The sequence below is a fragment of the Cervus canadensis genome, chromosome 3 (genome assembly GCF_019320065.1).
Source record: "Cervus canadensis isolate Bull #8, Minnesota chromosome 3, ASM1932006v1, whole genome shotgun sequence".
Taxonomy (NCBI): Eukaryota; Metazoa; Chordata; class Mammalia; order Artiodactyla; family Cervidae; genus Cervus; species Cervus canadensis.
Genome location: NC_057388.1, coordinates 21,024,161 through 21,040,203, shown reverse-complemented (window position 1 = coordinate 21,040,203; position 16,043 = coordinate 21,024,161). Strand labels below are relative to the sequence as shown.

Below are 16,043 nucleotides of genomic sequence, written 5' to 3'. Positions count from 1 at the left end.
GCTTTCACATTTTGATAACTAGTTTTATATACTATATAGTCATAAATTTCATATTCTCCCAACATTATTGCAAGTTAAGCAGGGAAACAAATTTGAGTCCATTGACATAAATAAGGGAACAGAATCATTCAAAACATTAAAGTCTTAAATTGTACATTGAAGTTCACATCCAGTGTCATAAAGAATATAATTAGCAGCCAATAGAAAATTGTTAATAAGAAATTCAAATTAGGTGTTTTTTGAGTTATTTGGTATGAACAGGAGCATCATCTTTATCATTAAATTAAAATTATTCTATGTATTTGAATTTGTAAGCAGCTTCAATTTAGCTTGAAACATTTTTACTTAACAGAAATTGGTGAACTGTGATAAAATAATTTTGATGGTAAGAATGATTCTGTCTTCTTCTTTTGAAAAACGTGAAAATCATTCAAGAAATGAAACATACCTACCTCTCTCAGATAACCTGTATCTATATCTAGAGAGAAGGAGAGAGAATTAAAGAGAAATCCTTCAGTCCCTGCAAAGGAATCTGAAGTCCCCCTCCCTCTGACGGAGATTGAAAAGTCTTTTGACAGTAGAAAAGGGGCAGTGATTCGTATTTGTTGAACAGGATGTGTGTATGCATGTGTGCGTATATAAATGATAGGTCTTTTCCCCTTGAGATGGATTATCCCCACTATGAAATTACTCTTGTTCACAGATGTCATACATAAAGAGAGAAATTTTTCTACCAGTATTTAAAAAGTCTCCCCCAGTGAGGCAGTGTTTCCCTTTCACTGCCCTTGAGTTGAATTTTTTGAGCTGAGAAAGATTGAAGAGTCTGTCCGTTTTTAAAGAGTGAATTTGTTAACTATAAAGCTAGAAAGAGACTATTATACTAATTATCTAAAACATTTTAAAACTAGCCTAATGCAAGCGATTATGTTTGGAGTTAATGAAGCACCGATTCCCCTAATCTAGTCGAGGAAAGGGGAGAAGGATCTTTTGCCAATAAAAATCTCATCAGGTGATGGCCTTGACAGAACATCCCACTATTCCTGTCAGCCAGAGCTGTCATAAACAAACCGCTGATGAGACAATGACAATAATTAACACTGTGTTAATGGGGTATGGAGCTTCACAGTTATTTTTTCAGCTACAGTGAACTGAATGGATGCCAACCAGTGCACATGGCTTAACATCATAGCATGTTTCTTCTTTATTTACTGGGGTTATGTTGGCTCTCTTGTTGTTACTAACTAGAGATATGCTTCCTCAGGCTCATGGGATGGTAGATAAGGATACTAATATGCTGGAAATACAATGGCTATGTTCACATCATCAGTAAAGTTTAAGAGTAAAGAAAATTGACTTCCTCTAGACTTTGTTTTGATTAAGACTATGGCAGTTTGCCCCTGCACAATGGAAGATACTTCGGATTATGATTGTAATTCTAAGGGAGGACATTGTTTTAAAAAAACAGAAGTTTGGACCCACAATTAAAATAATAAGAGGCAATGGAGTATATGAGAGATATGGTCACTGGCAGAATTAGATTGTTAAAGTCAGGAGAGGTGCTGGCTACTGCTGTTACAAGCAAGAATTTTTGGTGGTATTTTTGTAGCAAGGTGTCACATTCTGATACAGGGTAGCAAATTAAGTTAAGAAGCAGTGAAGGAGAGCTTGGCCCATCGGTTCCATGGAACTTGCTTTACTGTGCATCTCTAGACCCATCACTTCAGTCTAACATGTTTATACTCTACCATAATTTTAAGTGTGTATCTAAAAGATCTCTCCCTCTTGGCATTGCTTCTTTTCAATAAGATATTTATGGAACACATGAATACTTCTTAAAGCCACATTTTAGGCTTAATAAATTTCATCTTACATGAGGAACAAACATGGTAAGTCTAGACAGATTTTTTTTTCTTTCATTTTAGCTTCTCTACTTGAACTCGAATCAAAGGAAGTAACTGTATTACATAAAATGCATTCACTTGTAGAAATGGAACTGTTTTGATCTCTATTAAATACTGGAATTTTTTTTTTTAAAGTTTGAATGTACTCTAAAAAGTGGGATTATTTTTACCCTCCTGAATGACAAATCTTTCTGAACAGGCTTTCCAGCAATTAGTCTTGCTCTAATGCTATTTCTACACTGGCAAGATGAAGCCTGTGACTTGCCAGATATCTGGAGAATATGGTGCTTTCTGTACAGACACCAGCGTTTGTCCAAAAGCCAGAGTATACGCTTGTACTTGGCCAGTGTAGAAACAGCAGAAGAGGCCTGAAGTACTCAGATTGTTATTGGATTAGTTGGGTGATTTCTCTCAGGAATCACTGCTTTACTTCTCTAAGAGTCACAAATTATTAAACATAATGCAAGGAAATCTGTGGGTTATTCTGTTTACTGCATATGCATTATGTTTGGCATGACTGAGAATCGGAAGGAAGTAACATCATGATCTTAACTCTAAGGGAGACCGTAAAGGGTGTTTTCATCTTAGACTCACAACTTAATTGAAAAACATTATATGGAATTTCAAAATGAACTTTTAGAAAACTATTGTCATACACACTCTAGTGTACAAATGGTTTTAATAGTTTCATAAACACTTGTGTAAACCATTCCTTGAAATACTTTGAAATGAAATTCTATTATTCTTGTCAGAATTCATGGTCATTTTCATAATAATTTTTTTGTTGTTGTTGATATTGTCATCATGTATCTCTTCTATCAAAGGGGAAAAGTCCTGGCAGTCTGAAGATTGTTAAATTTTCATTTTGTTAGATTCAAAGGTTTCAAAATAATCTGTTCCCTGTTCTGCCTCATTCTGAGAACTTCAGGAGAAATGGCTTTTTAAAAGGACACCATGTCGAAGTAGATTTTCTTTGTCATTCTAGAAAAATACACTTTGAATGTCACTTCCCAGTCTGTCTCAATTAAAGTGTGATCCCATCTAAATCTTTTTTTTCCCTTAAGCTGAAGGCAAAGTTCACTTTTTCATAGGAGTAAATGTATAGGATAATCACTGTATATGGTAATCAACTTACTTGTCTCAAACCTTAGTGCTTGGCTATAGAATTAGTTAAAGGTTATAATGTGAGTCAATATAGAGTCTAAATGTTCATCTTTGTTTCTATTAGAGAAATATCCTTGTTTTAGAATTGAGATACTAAGTGATCTCAAGTGTTTAATGATACAATGTAATGATTCTGGATTTGACTAATATCAAATAAATTCTTGTGAATAATATTTCAGTTGATGGCATAAAATAGAGCTGTAGATAATTACTGAAGAACTGAACATTCAAGTGGTCAATTCCTTTTTTCCCCCAGAGTTACATCCGTATTCAAAACATGGTTTTGTTGCTATTCAATTTCTCAGTTGTGTCCGACTCTTTGCAACCCCATGGACTAAAGCACAGCAGGCTTCCCTGTCCTTTACTAACTCCCAGAGTTTACTCAAACTCATGAACATCGAGTCAGTGATGCCATCCAACCATCTCATCCTCTGTCGTCCCCTTCTCCTCTTGCCTTCAATCTTTCCCAGCATCAGAGTCTTTTCTAATCTTTTCTAAGGCTCTTCACATCAGGTGGTCAAATTATGGGAGCTTCAGCATCAGTCCATCTAATGAGTATTCAGGATTGACTTCCTTTCGGATTGATTGGTTTGATCTCCTTACAGTCCAAGGGACTCTCAGGAGTCTTCTTCAACAACACTGTTCAAAAGCATCAATTCTTCCATGTTCAGCCTTAGGGTCCAACTCTCACATCTATACATGACTAATGGAAAAACAACAGCTTTGACTAGATGGACCTTTGCCAGCAAAGTAATATCTCTACTTTTAATATGCTGTCTAGGTTGGCCATAGCTTTTCTTCCAAGGAGCAAGCATCTTTTGATTTCATGGATGCAGTTGCCATTTGCAGTGACTTTGGAGCCCAAGAAAATAAAGTCAGCCACTGTTTCCACTGTTTCCCCATCTATTTGCCATGAAGTGATGGAACCAGATGCCATGATTTTAGTTTTTTGAATGTTGAATTTTAAGCCAGCTTTTTCACTCTCTTCTTTTCACTCTCATCAAGGGACTCTTTAGTTCCTCTTCACTTTCTGCCATAAGGCTGGTGTCATCTTCATATCTGAGGTTATTGATGTTTCTCCTAGCAATCTTGATTCTAGCTTGTGCTTCATCCAGCCTGGCATTTCGGATGATGTACTCTGTGTATAAGTTAAATAAGCAGGGTGACAGTATACAGCCTTGACATAATCCTTTCCCAGTTTGGAACCAGTCTGTTGTTCCACATCCAGTTCTAACTGTTGTTCTTGACCTGCATACAGGTTTTGCAAGAAGCAGGTAAAGTAGTCTGGTATTCCCATCTTTTGAAGAATTTTCCACAGTTTGTTGTGATCTACACAGTCAAAGGCTTTAGCATAGTAAATGAAGCAGAAGTAGATGTTTTTCTGGAATTCTCTTGCTTTTTCTATGATCCAACAGATGTTGGCAATTTGATCTCTGGTTCCTCTGCCTTTTCTAAATCCAACTAGAACATCTGGAAGTTCTCAGTTCATGTACTGTTAAAACCTGGCTTGGAGAATTTTGAGCATTACTTTGCTAGCATGTGAAATTAGTGCAATTGTGTAGTAGTTTGGACATTCTTTGACATTGCCCTTCTTTGGCATTGGAATGAAGACTGATCTTTTCCAGTCTGGTGGCCGCTACTGAGTTTTCCGTATTTGCTGGCTTATTGAGTGTAGCACTGTAACTGCATCATATTTTTCTGAGCATGGCCCTCACCACAGTGAGACCCAGTTTTACCCCCAGCCAGTACCACCCACCAGAAAGCTTCCATAAGCCTCTTATCCTCATCCGTCAGAGAACAGGCAGAATGAAAACCACAGTCACAGAAAACTTACCAAACTAATCAACTGGATCAAAACCTTGTCCAGCTCAATGAAACTACAATCCATGCCATATAGGGCCACTTGAGATGGACAGGTCATGTGGAGAGTTCTGACAAAATATGGTTCACTGGAGATGGTAGTGGCAAACCACTTCAGTATTTTTACCTTGAGAGCCCCATGAATAGTATGAAAAGGCAAAAAGATATGACACTTAAAGATGAACTTCCCAGGCCAGTAGGTTCCTAATATGCTACTGGAGAAGAGTGGAGAAATAACTTCAGAACGAATGAAGAGGCTGAGCCAAAGCAGAAACAACACACAGTTGTGGATGTGCCCAGTGGTGAAAGTAAAGTCCAGTGCTGTAAAGAACAATGTTGCATAGGAAACTGCACTGTTAAGTCCATGAATTAAAGTAAATTGCAAGTGGTAAAACAGGAGATGAGCAAGAGTGGACATCGACATTTTAGGAATCAGTGAACTAAAATGGACCAGAGTGGGAGAATTTAATTCAGATGACCATTAAATTTACTGCTGTGGCAAGAATCCCTTGGAAGAAATGGAGTAGTGCTTATAGTCAACAAGAGCCCGAAATGCAGTACTTGGATGCAATCTCAAAGACAAAAGAATGATCTCTTCATTTCCAAGGCAAACCATTCAATATCACAGTAATCCAAGTCTGTGCCCCAACCACTAATGCCAAAGAAGTTGAAGTTGAATGGTTTTGTGAAGACCTACAAGACCTTCTAGAACTAACACCAAAAAACTATGTCCTTTTCATCATAGGGGACTGGAATGCAAAAGTAGGAAGTCAAGAGATACCTGGAGGAACAGGCAAGTTCCTTGGAGTACAAAATGAAGTAGGGCAAAGGCTAACAGAATTTTGCTAAGAGAACTCTCTGGTCATAGCAAAACCCCTCTTCCAACAACACAAGAAACGACTCTACACCAGGACATCACCAGATGGTCAATACCAAAGTCAGATTGATTATATTCTTTGCAGCCAAAGATGCTGTGGACGGTGACTGCAGCCATGAAGTCAGAAGACGATTGCTTCTTGGCAGGAATGCCATGACAAACCTAGACAGTTTGTTGAAAAGCAGATATATTCTTCTGCCAAAAAAAGGTCTCTATAGTCAAGCCTATGGTCTTCCAAATGGTCACATATGGTTGTGAGAGCTGGACCGAAAAGAAGGCAGATTGCCAAAGAATTGACACCTTCAAACTGTGGTGCTAGAGAAGACCCTGAGAGTGCCTTGGAGAGCAAGGAGATCAAACCAATCAATGTTAAGGGAAATCAACCCTGAATATTCACTGGAAGGACTAATGCTGAAGCTGAAGCTCCATTATTTTGGTCATCTGATGCGAACAGCTGACTCATTGGAAAAGTCCCTAATGCTGGGAAAGATTGAGGGCAGAAGGAGGAGAGGGCATCAGAGGATGAGATGCCTGGCTGGCATCACCAATGCAATGGACATGAACTTGGGCAAACTTTGGGAGGTGGTGAGGGACAGGAAGTCCTAGCATGCTTCAGTTCATTATGTCATAGAGTCGGACCCAACTGGGCAAGTGAACACAAAAAATATATTGTTTATGTACTAAAGTGCTTTCTTTAAGCATTTTTAATATATTTCTTTGAGAAATATATTCTCAAAAGCTAGAGACTGCTTTTGTTTTAGGAGTACTAATGGTGATGATGATAGTAGTTATATTCCTGTTTTACCAGTAAGAAATTGAGGCTTACAGAATTAAATAGGTTTATATTGATATGTTTTATAAATTACAGGGTAAATTCAGGAGATTCATTTTTTATTCAAAATTTCTTACTAATTTCATACCTTTTTTCCCCATTTGCACCAGGTATAAATGTAAGTAGGAATCCTTTATCTGCAGAGTTTGCAGGTGTATTTCAAGATAGCTTGCTAAAGTTGTATTTAAATAGTCCCTAATATTTGTAGCCTTAGACTGGTCCTACCACTGATTTAGCCAGGTTAGAAACCCATATGACTTTTAAAATAAGACCTTAGGCAGGCCATTACCTTTTGTTTTTGCATCCTTTTAATCGTAGACTATGGGTTAACATCTATGCTCACATTACTTCACAGATGACTCCAGATAATAAATGCCAACCACTGTTCATTCTAATTCCATTCCCATGATGTGTTTGTAACCACTGTTCTGTCTGCACCCTCATTCTAGTTCATCAGAGATAAATTACTACTGAGTCCTTTATTCCAGTAGATAATTTCCTCTTTTGAGAAGAAAAAAATGATAGTATAAACAGAGTTCAAGGTTTTTGCTTTCACACATGGCAGTTAGTTTTCCTTTTTATGGAAGTAGTTGTAGCTTTGCCTCACTGTTCATTTTTGAAGTGATAACATGACTTTGTCAGAATCATAAATCTGAATTTGTGCTCAAAGCCCTAATTGTCAGTTGTGAAGCCTTTGAATGAATTATACCTTTAGAACCATGTACCAATCACAGTTATATCCATTGTAAGGTGTCTTTATGTTTTTTTTTAATTACTCATTTTGTATTCACAAGGACGTTTTCAAAACCTCAGCTCATAGGAAACATAGGAGACTATTTATTGGTAAATGTGGTTTTGCATAATGTTTTACAATGGATACTATAAAACTTGGCATTTCTTGTTTTTTACCATCTTTAATCTTTCAGCTGGTCATTATCATTGATCAAAATCCTTCAAGAGGATGAGATCAAAGTAGATATTTAGGTAGTTGCATACAGTATGTGAGCATTTATGGTGCTTATGTCACATTTTCTGCAACGCATAAAGCATTCTTTGAAGTGAATCCAATTTTTCTATCAATGCTAAGTGTTCAGAGATTTCAGTAAAATTTTGGTTATCTGAAACCAGACTTCTTGTTCCCCCATTCATCTTGAAAGAACATGAGTAGAAGGAGGCTCCAATTCCTTGAAAACAAAGTCTAATTGTTAGGCAACTAGGAACAACTAAAGCTTTCTAAAAGAAATAGAAGACTCAAAGATTATACTTGATATAATAAAGCAGCCAAATAGTACATACTCTCATCAGCTGATGAGAACCATCCACTTTTTTTTTTTCACATGAAAGCTAAGAAGCAAAAGAGTAGCAATATTGAACAAACCCAAATGAAAGTGGAAATGTGTAGTGAAACGGGAAGACACAGTAAAGAAGGGTTCATTGGACCATGGTAGTAATGACGCAGGTAATGATAGTGACGCAAGTGGTGAATGAGACTATAATGCTAAAGAAGATGAACCGAACCATGAAGAGGCATAGTAGGAAAAGTAGCTTTGTTGGTAGAACCACAGTGGTTCTGGACTCCAGAACTCATGGAAAGTATAGACTAGAGATGAGCTACCTTAAAAGGAGAAAAGAAGCTAAGATCTAACTAAACACATTAGAACCTGAAGATATGCCCATAGATTCTTTCTAGTGACTGGGTAATAATGGGAAGGGAGAAAGAGGTAAATGAGAAGAAACTTCTGTAGTTCCCAAATAGTCTGCATGTTAAAAGTAGACCAGCCACTATGCTTAAACAGTCTGAGGATGGCAAAGATCCACAGCTAATGCACTGACAATTCTTATCCCCTCTTCAGTTCTGTACTAGTAAAACTGACACTTCTAATTTCAGCTCTTCACAAAGTATAACACAAGTCATTAATGTTAATAATTTCATCTGCCATCATTAATAAAGTTTGTCATGTTCTGACTGCCTAAACAATATTGAAAGAAAACAGTAATTCTTTTGGCAATTCCTGTGCCCCAATTTATATAAATCAGTATAAAACTCTCTCAGAAAACTTGAAAAGTTCCTTGGACAGAATATTATATCCCTCCAATATATTCATGTAGCATGATTTTTGTAATAGAAAGCTTGGGAATTGATTAGTGGACAACTTCTCATCCCAATTCAGAGTTGGGAATTCTCCTTACTCTGAATTAATCAGATGTAGGTAGCAGGGCAGCATATTCTGCCTCTTTTATTCAGTAACAAACCTGTTTGCTTTTATTCTTTACTTGGTCTTTAGAGTTCTCGCATTCTATCAATTTAGTAGATATTTGCATAGCGTGGCAGCTTCTGCTGTGGGAGAGCTGGGTGTGGATTGAAGCGTATTATCACCCTGGTATGGAAGGCAGCAAGAAACACTAGAAAGGCAGTTCTCACAGCATTTTAAAAATGAAATGCTGATTCTGTTTAAATGTGCAATCTGCTTTGTTCTTGTAGTTATTTCATCACTAAGTCACGTCCTACTCTTTTGCAACCCTATGGACTGTAGCCCGCCACGCTCCTTTATCTGTGGTATCTCCCAGCAAGAATACTGGAATGAGTTGCCATTTCCCACTCCAGAGAATCTTCCTGACCCAGGGATCGAACCCACATCTCCAGCATTGGCAGGCAGATTCTTTTCCACTGAGCCGCGTGGGAATCCAGTTTGACGTACATATCATCAATGTTGTTAAATATGCTGTTTGAAGAATCCCAGTCAACAAACAAAAGCTCATAACAGCCTTTTGGCCCATAGCAACATAGACCTGGGCTTCTTCCTGCTTTGGGCTGAGCTTGGTTATTGTCTTTGTGCTAGATCTTGGTATGTAAGGTTTAACTAATAATGGCTCTGAGTCCATAATTAATGAGATTCCTAATGGTAAGCCAATATACTTTATTTAGAAAAGATCATCTTTTAATAATTTAGACACATGGCCTAAGATATTTGTTCCATATAAAGTTTTGATCACTTAATCACCATGCAGAACTAAACTTCTGTGCTTCTTATTTTTTATAAGATTGCATTGGATTTTTACCTTGATACTATTTTTTTTTTTCAAATAAATAAATCGTCAGCAAAATTTAGAATAACATTTGGGATTTCTCTGGTAACATTTTGCAATCAAACTAGACTCTGGGAATTTGCATTTATTTACTTTCATTTAGTTATTTTATTTAAAATATATTATTTCCTAACTTACTCCACATATAAAGAAGAAAATAGAAAGCATCTTTACAGAGGTGTAAGGTTGACCTTCTCTGTCATTCTTCGGTGACATAGTCACATAATTACAGTCTAGGAGAGCAAACTAATTCATATATTGATGACTCACAATGGGAAAACTTATATTGAAAGCAGTTCTTCAAATGCATATTTTATAACCAAGAAGTTTTATGTTATGAAAGTGATATATGGAGTAGCTTGTATTGCTTCAGTGAAGTCATTTTTAGGGGGAAATATTTACCATTTTCTTGGAGAAATTCAATAGGCCTAAATGTTCAAGGATTTTATTATCTTACATGCACTGAGTTTATTGTTTTATCAATTACATAATTTATACCTTGATTTTTTTTATATAATGTCAATAATACATTAATTAAACCTATAATTGTTTGATAGATCCAGGTATCTAAGATATTGCATATTAGGAATTTGTACATATTTATATGCATGGTATGGTAATGTACATATTTGTTCATATGGTAAGACATCATTTAGACATGATGGCTCTCTAAAATGTTTTTATATGAATTTCAGAGTGCTGGAATTCTCATTTATATCTTAAATGGTAAATTTGAACATCAACATTTTAGAATTAGCTTCTTTAAATTTTTTACCTAGATCTTTAACTAAAAGATTTTTTTCTTTTCTTACATTTATTACAGAAACAGTATCAAACTGTTAACTAACAGATTTATCTATTATATATTTAAAAAGCATAGTAATAAAATTATGAAGAAATGTTGTTAGCCAAAATTTGCTTTGAATTACAAAGATTATTTTAAAGATTTTTCTAATGTATGAGCATGAAAAAGAGCAAATGGTGGGATGGAAGTAAGCGATAGTAGTGAAAATATTTTATCATTGTGTTCATTACCATAAATCAAAGACACTGTAAGATTTGCCTTTATGTTTGGAAGAACAAGCTTTTTATTGACTGTCTTTCATAATTAATAGCATTTACTCTTTAAATCAAATTAGTCCACTTTTCCTGTTAAAGCCTCATTGTAGGATCATTTTTTAAAATGCAAAATGACCTTGACAAAATAAAGGATCGATAATATGTTGATTAGAAGTCTATTTGGTCTAATAGCAACTGTTTCCTTGTCATTAGTTCCTGCTGCAAAACTCTCAGAGGTCATAGTTCATTACTATCTCCTGGCAGTGTTATTTTCTCCATGCAGAAGAAGTTGACCCTACTGAACAAAACACTGATGGATTGACTTAGTCATATATATGGATTTTCTTAATACTTCTTTAATCAGCTAATTTTGTGATTCAAGGTTGTATTACAGGATATCCATCAACTGGGCAGGAAGAAGAGAACAATATGCCAGGGAACCGAGCATCCTCAGAATTTCTTGTTAGCCATAATCAATGAAGGGTAGAGAGGCTGTACTTTATTGCAGAAAAAGAAATGCATAATGTTGATTGAGGTTTCAGAAAATCAAAATGCAAGCATTGCTAAGGAAACACATAGCAGGAAAAACTGTACATATAAAAACAAGTAATATAGGTGTTCATGGTTTGACATGTTGAAAAATAAAGCTAGAAAATGTTCCACATAAGCCCTTGGAATCCTTGCTGAATTTAAGAATTTAAATTCTATGAAATGTGTTAAATTTTAATATAAACACCTCCCTTTCACAGTAATTTGTGCAAAGGAACACAGATATTTATGAAACAATACATCCAATAAACAGAAATCATTACTTATACATTCTTTATCCATAATATATGTAGACTTCACTGGTATAAAATATATGTAGTCAAAGAAAAAAGTAGTTTGCTTTGGTTAGCCAAGGGCAATAAAGGACGAATGAGATGCAATTAAGTACAGAACAATTTAGGATAATTCTAATAGCAAAGTCTTTAATGATGCTTTGATACAGATGAATTTGATTTAGAAATAGCTCCTAAGTTAAGTTGTGGAAACCTATCTCTTCAGTCACTTAAATTTGGACAGGCAAAAGTTATTATGCTGAATGAGAAAATGGAAACCTTGGAAAGGAGCTAAATGACCTAATTGATCTTCTTTTCCATCACTGATTTCTAGATACTACTGTAAATTAAATGGGAAAAGATTACCTTCTTACTATTTAAAACAAAAAGAAATGAACTGGACTTGCAAGTACTTATTATATATATTTTTTAAAAGTTTAGCAAGGTGGCATTAGTGGTAAAGAACCCACCTGCCAGTACAGGAGACATGATGAAATGCAGGTTTGATCCCTGGGTCAGGAAGATGCCCTGGAGGACTGCAGGACAGCCCATGCCAGTATTTCTGCCTGGAGAATCCCATGGACAGAGCAACCTGGCAGGCTAGAGTCCATGGGGTAGCAAAGAGCCAGACACAACGGAGCAACTTACACACACACAGCATAAAGCCATGTCTCAGTTCAGTTCAGTCGCTCAGACATGTCCAACTCTTTGCAGCTCCGTGGACTGCAGCACATCAGGCTTCCTTGTCCACTCCCAGAGCTTGCTCAAACTCAGGTCCATTGACTTGGTGATGCCATCCAACCATCTCATCCTCTGTTGTCCCCTTCTCCTCCGGCCTTCAATCTTTCCCAGCATCAGGGTCTTTTCAGATGAGTCAGTTCTTCACATCAGGTGGCCAAAGTATTGGAGTTTCAGCTTCAGCATCAGTCCTTCCAGTGAATATTCAGGACTGATCTCCTTTAGGATGGACTGGTTGGATCTCCTTGCAGTCCATGGACTCTCAAGAGTCTTCTCCAACACCACAGTTCAAAAGCATCAATTCTTCAGCGCTCAGCTTTCTTTATAGTCCAACACTTTCATCAAGAGACTCTTAGTTCTCTTGATGATTAATACTAAGAACCAAGACTCTTAGTTATTCTTCACTTTCTGCCATAACGGTGATGTCATCTGCATATCTGAGGTTATTAATATTTTTCCCAGCAATCTTGATTCCAGCTTGTGCTTCATCGTGCGAAATGCTGGGCTGCATGAAACACAAGCTGAAATCAAGCTGTGTCTATAGCCTCCTTTTTGCCTGTGTCCTTGCCTGACATTGTTCCTTGTGGCTCTGAGATGATGTACCCAATATTTGTGTTATATAAATCACTTCAGATAGCTGGATGATAGTTTTTCTAGAACAGAGTAGTAGTCACTGTTTACAAATAAATCACTAGAAACTATAAAACCATTATCCTCAGATTGCTCCATCAGCAAGTGGAAGACCAGTAAGACGGGTAAATAAATGGTAAGGGAAACAGAAAAGATGAAAGCCCCAAGATGTTGTATCAGGTAAATTAGCAGTGTAAACATTTTATGATCTTCCAGGAGTAGAGCAATACTACCCTACTCTTAAAGGGGTTCACAAACTTTTTCTGTAAAAGCAAATAATAAATGCTTAGGACTTTCAGGGTAAGGTGCAAAATTAACGATATTGTATATGTTATTACATAGCAAGAAAGAAAATACATTTTTAAGATTTTTATTGATAACATTAAAATATAATATTTGTTGAGTGCTATATTGGTAATACATGTCTAGTAAAGAAGAGAATGGATTTTCTATTTTAAGAGAGTAACACTTTGCTTACTTGTGTTTCAAATTTTGTGTTCCTTGTCATCAAATCAGTTGTAAACATACAAACTATATGGAAACAGATTTATTTTGATCTGCAAGTCCTTACCAAGTCCTTCCTTAACGTATTTTGGACCTATGCTAGAGCTTTTTCTGATGATGTTTTATCTCTTGTATGGGAAAATTAGGTGAAATCTTAGCCCGAAGTTACCTGAAATATCTGTATTTGGACCCCAAACTAGAGCTGTACCCAAAGTGTAGAATAAAAAGATTTTCTAGTCAATTAAATGTGATCAAATATCCCTGAATTCTTTTTTTTCTTATTTATAGGCTTTGTTTTATAATGAACATTGTGTGTCTTTTTAACTAAGATATAATCAACATAAAACATTGTATCAGTTTTAGGTATACAAAGATGATGATTTGACCTGCATATATATTGCAAAATGATCACCACAGCACAATTAACATACATCACACTCAGTTAACAATTTTTTTTTTTTCCTTCGTAAGAAGAATTTTCAGGGAAAAATCTTCTCAAAAGATTTCAAATAGACAGTAAAGTATCCTATTTTGTTAGTTGTAATTGTATATCAAAATTACTTTTTACCCATGGGTTTTGGAACTTCCAATAGATTTTGACCAAAATCATATATACTCTTTACTTCCTAAGTGCAGCCCGGAGTACCAAATCTGCTTCACTTGCTGAATTCACTCTGACAGTGATTCTTGGTGCCCAAGTGAGACCCAAAAGATCCTTGGATAAATGGCCTAAGCTTCTATTAGAGAAACAAAATGATTATTTATATTCATATGTGTTAATTTACTTATTAATTATGTATCCTTTCTAAACAGTCCTGTTGAATACATAGACTGTTCCACTCACTGATAACTATGAGGACACAGAAATATTTTGGGAGTATTTTCATGAATGTGCTGTCCTAAGTCGCTTCAGTCATGTCCGACTCTCGTGACCCCATGGACTGCAGCCCGCCAGACTCCTCTGTCCATGGGATTCTCCAGGCAAGAATACTGGAGTAGGTTGCCATTCCCTTCTCCAGGGGAATCTTCCTAATCCAGGGATTGAACCCACATCCCCTGCAGCTCCTGCATTGCAGGTGGCTTCTTTACCGCTGAGCCACCAGGAAAGCCCCGTTTTTATGATTACATCATGATATTAGCTACATAACGAAATAAGCTAGACCTTTGTTACCTGTCTTCTTGTACTCACACTCCCCCAAAAAAGGTTAAAATCATACAATCTTAAAAAGTTTTGCCTGACAAATTCAACAGTGTATTTTCTATGTAAATTAGTGTTTTTCTGAGATCAGAAGAAGGAAGAAAATAAAAGTAGAATATATACATGCTTTAAAATTTCCAAAGCAGTTAATATCAAAAGAACATAGAACTTTCTTAACAAAATACAGCCAGGTACTTTTTGGTGTTATCGTGCTCTTCATATATTATTTGAGGAAGCACATGAAGTTTATATAAAATATACCCTTGGAGGTGTTGCTCTTATGTATATTTTCAAACAGTTTTAATATAGCTCTTTTAACAGGGATATTCAAGTAAGTGTGTGTGTGCATGCTAAATTGGTTCAGTCGTGTCTGACTCTCTGTGTCCCTATGAACCATAGCCCACCAGGTCCCTCTGTCCATGGGATGCTCCAGGCAAGAATACTGAAGTGGGTACCCATTCCCTTCTCTAGAGGATCTTCTCTACCCAGGGCTCAAACTCGGGTCTCTTGTGTCTCCAGCACTGGCAGGCAGGTTCTTTACCACTACAGCCATATGGGAAGTGCAATCAAAGATAAAAATCAGCTCGATATTCTAAATCAACTGTTTGTCTAATTCTCATCTATAGGTTTAGTATAGTGTCTCAGTATTACATCTTTTCAGTCCAGTGATACAATAAAAACATAGAATTTTTCTTATTATGTTTAGCATATGTGTATTACCAAAGAATTAGAAGTATGAATTTAAGTGCCCGAGTATCATGTCTGAAAGACACAAATGGTCATTTTCCAGTATCTTTCAAGTTATCTTCTTCCATTCTCCTTAGAATCTCATGGCTCAAGTAGGATGATAGAATATGAAAGGTTGTGGAGAAGGAAAGTTGATTCAACTTATAAGTGGCAAAATTTCAGTCAGACTCTTACACAGACTTAAACACAGCAAAAAATGAAATAGATAAAGTTATACATTTCCATACACAGTTGGTTTTACATGGATACTTAAAAGTGAATTAATGTGATATTGTTACTAAATTTGTTCTTTTAATCACAAAATTACTTCTAACTAGCAAGTGGAGATAATAAACATGTCAAACTGAATATATACTGGTTTCATGTTGATTTTTCTTGAATTTTATTAATTTTTGCTAAAAACAAATTTCCAAAGAATTAAATATTTTCTCTAATTATAACTTATTTGAAACCAAAACAAACATTCCAGAAATTGAAGAGGTGAGTTCTTAAAGGAAACAGCAAAATTGTCCCCTCAGAACAAGTCCTTTTAACTAATCTACATCAATACTGGTTAACTGGTATACCTTTCTATCCTAAATGTATATTTTATGCATACCTATTCCATCTTGTAAATTCTTTTGCA

General features: G+C 36.0%; 1 protein-coding gene across 4 annotated transcripts in view; it reads left to right on the top strand.

The window, feature by feature from the left end:
* Positions 1–16,043, top strand: part of DGKB (diacylglycerol kinase beta) — an 808,737-nt gene that overhangs the window by 533,011 nt on the left and 259,683 nt on the right. The gene's annotated exons all lie outside the window — the stretch shown is intronic.